Source organism: Bison bison, unplaced genomic scaffold (genome assembly GCF_000754665.1).
Source record: "Bison bison bison isolate TAMUID 2011002044 unplaced genomic scaffold, Bison_UMD1.0 scf7180017864313, whole genome shotgun sequence".
NCBI lineage: Eukaryota > Metazoa > Chordata > Mammalia > Artiodactyla > Bovidae > Bison > Bison bison.
In genome coordinates, this window is record NW_011494885.1 from 2,036,167 (window position 1) to 2,042,991 (window position 6,825).

The following is a 6,825-nucleotide window of genomic DNA, read 5'->3' on the forward strand; positions in this document are numbered from 1 at the left end:
TCTAGGTTGGTCATAACTTTCCTTCCAAGGAGTAAGCGTCTTTTAATTTCATGGCTGCAGTCACCATCTGCAGTGATTTGGGAGCCCAAAAAATAAAGTCTGACACTGTTTCCACTGTTTCCCTATCTATTTCCCATGAAGTGATGAGACCGGATGCCATGATCTTCATTTTCTGAATGTTGAGCTTTAAGTCAACTTTTTCACTCTCCACTTTCACTTTCATCAAGAGGCTTTTCAGTTCCTCTTCACTTTCTGCCATAAGGGTGGTGTCATCTGCATATCTGAGGTTATTGATATTTCTCCCGGCAGTCTTGATTCCAGCTTGTGTTTCTTCCAGTCCAGCGTTTCTCATGATGTACTCTGCATATAAGTTAAATAAGCAGGGTGACAATATACAGCCTTGACGTACTCCTTTTCCTATTTAGAACCAGTCTGTTGTTCCATGCATGGCACACCAAATGACTTGTGGGATCTTAATTTCCGGACCAAGGATCAAACCCAGGTCCACAGCAGTGAAATTGCTGAGTCCTAACTGCTGGACCACCACAGAATTTCCAAATCTTTGTATATATTTTTATGTAGCTGTAACTGTTGTGTCATTTTCATTGTCGTTATTAATATGCAAAATGTAAATAAGCATTTGCACATGTCTTTATAAGAAACTCTGGATGTATTTTATCAGATTTCAAGACTGGATAGCAATGCACATAAAATAGTTAATAAAACATTGGAGTGTTGAGATTATTGAAAAACAAGATGATGCTATAAGCAAAGTAAAACTGTGACAATCTCAGAGAAAATATTTACAACTTTTGTCACACAAAATGTTTACCTCTTTATAAGGAAAAGACTAAAAGCCCAATGTTTTAAAATGTGCAGAAGAAATAGATCACAGAGAAACAAATATGAGCCATCATTAACTACATGAAAAGATATTTAACTTCACTCATAATAAGAGCAACTCCAATGAAAAGTACCCTGAAGTGGCAGTCTTCACCTATAAAATTGGCAAAAATTTGCTGGTGGACATGCAAAATGATACAAACTTCATGGGGAGAAATCTGATGATAGCTAACGAGCTGAACAACATGTCTTTACTCTCAGACCTAGCAATGCCACTCCCAGGAATATACCTTGCAGACCCATCTCCACAGAAAGAGCAAGCCATCACCTTGGGGTCAAGCTTGAAAACCTTCAAAGAACAGAAACAGGTATCACAGGCTGGGCCATTCTTAATTTTCTATTTTGAAAAATTTTAAGCCTATTTAAATTACAAGACTAGTATCTTTGTTCACTGCTTCATCTAGATTCACTGCTCATTAATGTTTGTTTAACTTGCTTTTATTTCTCTCCGTGTATATGTGATGATGATGGTCGTGGTGTTGTTGTTAATGAATGGGCCATTTGAAAGTAATTTGAGACCTTATGATTCTTTACCCCTAAATGCTCTAGCAGGTAACTCCCAAGAACAAAGACATCGTTCTAATAACAACAATTCAGTGATTGAATTCAAGAAGCTTCTAATTGACATACGCTATTTTTTAAACAATAATTTTATTTATTTTTGGCCGAGCTGGGTCTTTGTTGCTTGTTGGGCTTTTCTCTACTTGCAGAGAGCGGGGGCTACTCTCTAGTTTCGGTGGCTCCTCCTGTTGCAGAGCATGGTCTCTAGGACGTTAGCAGTTGCAGCTCCCAGGCTTAGTTGCCTCGAGGAATGTGGGAGCATCCTGGACCAGGGATGTGACCCGTGTCCCTGGATTGGCAGGCGATTCTTAACCACTGGACCACCAGGGAAGCCTTATATATATATATATAAATACATAAATATATATATATATATATATATATTCTTTTGAATAAATACCCAAGAGGATTCTGAATCACAGGGTAAATGTATATTCAACTTGACAAGAAAGTGCCGATCTGTTTTTCAAAGTGGGCGTACTATTGGGTTGGCCAAAAAATTCATTTGGGTTTTTCCGTTACATCTTAAGGAAAAATCCAAACGAATTTATTGGCCAACCCAATATTTTGGACTCCCTTCAACACTATGTGAGAGTTCTAGCTGCTGCATATTTTTCTAGTGTTTGGTATTATCAGTCTTTTAAAATTTTAGCCTTTCTAGATGTATAGTCGTATCTCTTAGTGGCATTAATTTGAAAATCCCTGGTGACTGTAGATGCTGACTGTCTTGATATGTTTGTTGGCCTTTAATATATCTTCTTTTGGGAAGTGTTCATGTCTTTTGCCCATTTTAAAGTTGGAAATTAAAATTTTTTTCATTATTAAGTTGTAAAGATACTTTATATATTCTGATTTCAACCAATTTGGTGGAAAACATATTATACATATTTTCTCCCAGGTTGTGGCTTACAGTTTCATTTTCTTAATTTTGTCTTTTGAAGGACAGAAGTTTTAAGTTTTGTTAAGTCCCACTGATCTTTTTTTTTTTTTTTCCTTTTATGGTTAGTGCTTCTAGTGTCTTGTCTAAAAAACCTTGCCTACCCCAAGTTTATGAACATTTTCTCCAATTCTTTTTTTGAAATTTTATAGTTTTAGAGTTTATATGCTAGGTCTATGATTATATGTTAGGTCTGTGATTCATTTGAGGTAATTTTTGTGTGCACTGTGAACTGGGTTCAGTTTTATTCATGTAAATATCCAGTTGTTTCAGGATCATTTATTGAAAAGACTTTCCTCCCCTTGCATTATACTCCATGTTCATAGAAAATCAACTTTGGGTCTATTTGGCAGTATTGTGTTTGTATGATATGTATCCTTATTCCAGTACCACACTGTCTTTTTTAAAGTGTTTACTCGTTTATATGCGGCTGCACTGGGCCTTTGGTACCGTGCACAGGCCTTCTCCAATTACAGCAAGCAGGTCCTACTCTAGTTGAGATGTAAGGGCTCCACACTGCCGTCGTTTCTTTTGCTGCAGAGCACAGGCTCTAGGCGCTAAGGCTTCCTTAGTTTCGGCACGTGCATTGGCTGCGTAGTTGTGGCGCGGGGATTCGTTGTCCCTCGGCATGGGGGCTCTTCCCGGACCAGGGATCAAACCCATGTCCCCTGTATTGGCAGACAGATTCTTTGACACTGAGCCACCAGAGAAGCTCCAGTACCACACTGTCTTGATTACTGTAGCTTTAAAACAATTATTGAAGTATAGGTGATATAGTGTTATAAATACGTATTCTTCCTCATATTCTTCTCCATTATGGTTTATCACAGGGTATTGAAAGTAGTTCCTGGTGTCACAGGTTGTTGTCTAACCATCCTATGTATATACTAGTTTGTATCTGCTAATCCCGAACTCCCGACCCTTCCCTCCTGCACCCCTCCTCCCCTTCGGCAACCACGCGCCTGTTCTCTATGTCTGTGAGCCTGTTTCTGTTTCACAGATCTCTTCATTTGTGTCATATTTTAGATTCCACATGTAAGTGATGTCCTGTCACTCTGACTGACTTTGCTTAGTGTGACAATCTAGGCCCATGCATGTTGCTGCGGATGGCATTAGTCCATTCTTTTCTGTGGCTGAGTAATAGTCCATTCTGCGTATATGCTGCATCTTCTTTATCCATTCATCTGTTGATGGGTATTTAGCTTGTTTCCATGTTTTGACTGCTGTAAATAGTGCTGCTGTGAACATAGGAGTACCTATATCTTTTCAAATTATAATTTCTTAAAGCAGTGTTTTGTTTTGTTTTTTTTACATCCCACCTCTGGATCCCTGATGTGAGAGGTTGGGCCAGCTGTGTTGCAGCAGCAATCTGTTGTGCCCTGAGGGTGCCCTGGTGGGGCATGGTGGTGGTGGTTTGGTTGCTAAGTTGTGTCCGACTCTTGCGAGTTCATGGACTGTAGCCTGCTGGGCTCCTCTGACCATGGAGTTCTCCAGGCAAGAATACTGGAGTGGGTTGCCATTTCCTTCTCCATTACAGCAGTGCTTTTTTAGTTTTCAGTGAAAATTTACTCCTAATTTCACTCCCCGGCGAAATTTACTCCTAATTATTATTTTGTATGCTTTTGTAAATGGAATTATCTCTTAATTTCTCTTTTAGACTGTTTATTGCTAGCGTATAGAAATACAACTGGTTTGTGTGTGATGATTTTATATCCTACACACTGCTGAATTCATTTTTAGTTCTAATTTTTTTTATTCTTTAGGAGTTTCTACTTATAAGATCATGCTATTGCAAACAGATTTTATTTCTTCATTTCCAGTTATTTCTTTTTCTTGCCTTTTTCTAGAAGCTGGAACTCTAGTACTATGTTGAATAGAAATGGTGAAAGCAAATATTCTCGGTTTGATTCTGATCTTAGGGAGTTTCAAAAAGATTGGAAGTTTTCAATCTTTCCCCATTGCATGTAATATTACTTATTTTTTAATATATTGCCTTTATCATGTTGAAGAATTTCCCTCATATTCCTAGTTTATTTATTGCTTTTTGTCATAAAAGGTATCAGTTCATGTCTAATTCTTTTTCATATCCCCATGAACATGAATGCAAAAATAATAAAATATTAGGAAAGCAAAGCAAGCAATACATAATAATAATACATCATGATCAAGTGGGTTTAACCTTAAAAATTCAAGATTGTTTGAACAATCAATCACCAATCTAAGTAATCCATCTTCCATTAATACAATAAAGAAGAAAATAGTTTAATTACCCTAAAAGATACAGGAAGAACATCAAGCAAACTTTATTTTTCATACAAAAACTCTCATCATGCTGGGAATAGAAGGGATCTTCTTCCTTCTAATATGGAGCATCTATGAAAAGCCTACAGTTAACATGATATTTGGGCTTCCCTGATTACTCAGCAATAAAGAATCCACCTGCCAATGCAGGAGAATCGGGTTCCATCCCTGGGTTGGGAGGATCTCCTGGAGAAGGAAGTGGCAACCCACTCCAGTATTCTTGCCTGGGAAATCCCGTGGACAGAGGAGCCTGGTGGGCTATAGTCCATGGGGTCGCAAAGAGTCAGACATGACTTATCGACTAAACAACAACAACAACATGATACTTAATAATGAAAGACTAAACGCTTCCCTTCTGAGCTTGGGACTAAGATGAGAGTGTCAAACTCCAATCTTTTATTCGTTATGTTGTATTCCCCTGGGGACTGTACCTACTGGACCCAATTTAACCAGTCACCTATTGACTGTTTTCCATCATCGCCACTTTGAAGAGCGTAGCAGTGTCTGTCTTGCACCCGCGAGTACTGCAAAGGGACACATTCCTAGAAGTGGGGTTTCTGCGTTCAAGGGTATCAGCATTTTAAATTTCCCTTTGAAAACCATTCCATTTAAATTTCCCTTTGAAAACCAAACATTACAAAGTTCTTTAGGCAAGACTACAAGAAAATTTGGGGGAATCTATTGATTCCATTTTCTTCCTGGGGCCCTCTGGGGTATTATGAACTGCCAGATGATATCTGTGGTCCAGTGGAGGGTTGGATCTCAGAGCAGGTGCCTCGTCCTCCAGGAAGCCTTCCTGATTCCCAGACAAAGTCAGGGAAACTTTGAACTTCCCCTAGACAGCTCCCCAACTCTAGCCTTGACCACTTTGGATGACAGACACGTCTCCCCCCTGGAATGTCAGTTCCATCAGGGCAGGGCCAAGGCTGTTGAGGTCACTACAGTGTCCTCAGCATCACCCTGTACAAGGTTGGGTGTACAAGATGAACTCAGTGGATGAATGGATAGAATGAGTGATTTTATAGCGACAAAAAGAGAGGGGACCCAAGATGGGGACAGGACTCAGCTTCCAGGGGCTCAGAGAGGTGGTAGGGAGGCTTAGAGTGAGAGATGGCGACTTGAGGATTGGAAGGGGGCTTCCAGAAGGAAACAAGGTCTCGAAGAGAGAGATAGACAGAGAGGGGTGGCATCTCAGGAAGAGGCATGGGGACTCAGTGGTGACTGGGGATTAGAGAGAGCAGTTAAGGCTGGCAAGGATGACATGTGCTCCGACGGGGGTGGAGGTTACAGAAGACCTGGGAACTGAGGCCCCTAGGCAGGGTGGGAGGTCCGTAGGTTCCCACCTTCATCCTCCTCCTCTTGCAGACAGCGACAACCAGGCTTGCCTCCTCCAGCTTGACCACCTGCTCGGTTACGGAGGGCTTGGGAGGGGCTCAAGGGCTTTGCTAGGTCAGCACTGGACACCACTGGTCTCTCCCCCAGACCTCAGGGGCCTCTTTCACACTGGGCGCTTTGATGGGGCTGCCTTAGACACAGGGCTCAGTGGAAAATGACCAGCTACCTCGGTGGGCAGCTCATCAGAAAGGCATTGGGCAGAAAAGAAGGGTCCCCACCCACTCTGGGTGGGGCTGGAGGGGCGGGTGTGGGAAGCCCCAGGGTGGGGGTGGCTACTGACCCCGGGCCCTCTCCTTTCCCAGAATTTCCTGCCCTGGTGCCTTTATGGTCCTGGCTGAAATTTCAAGTTTTGATGAAGCCGAATGATCCTGGTCCCAACTGAACCAAGCCCAGTCCGAGAGGAGGGCATGGCCCCCTGGAGGCCACCTGCCTCCCTTTCTCTCATCTGGACCGTGGCCATGGCCCATATGGACAGTCCCCTCCCCAGCCGGCATTATCTCCTTTCTCCCCTTCCCAGGAAGGCGCTGCTCAGCCACTTCCTGGCTGTGTGACCAGAGTGTCCATCAGAGCCTTGGGGACCTCATCAGTGCACCAGGAACAATAACACCATCCATCTCCCAGGGGTTGACGGGGAGGCTGGCCCGCGACCAGGCAGCGAGGCACGGGTACAGTGCGTTAGGCACGTGCTTGGCCTGGCGCACAGCAGGGTCGGCAAACAGTGACCAAGA

General features: G+C 42.3%; 1 pseudogene; it reads left to right on the forward strand.

Annotated features, from left to right (window-relative positions):
* The window catches only part of LOC104997776, a 13,865-nt pseudogene extending 7,217 nt beyond the window's left edge, over positions 1–6,648 (forward strand).
* The last annotated feature ends 177 nt before the right edge of the window (positions 6,649–6,825 follow it).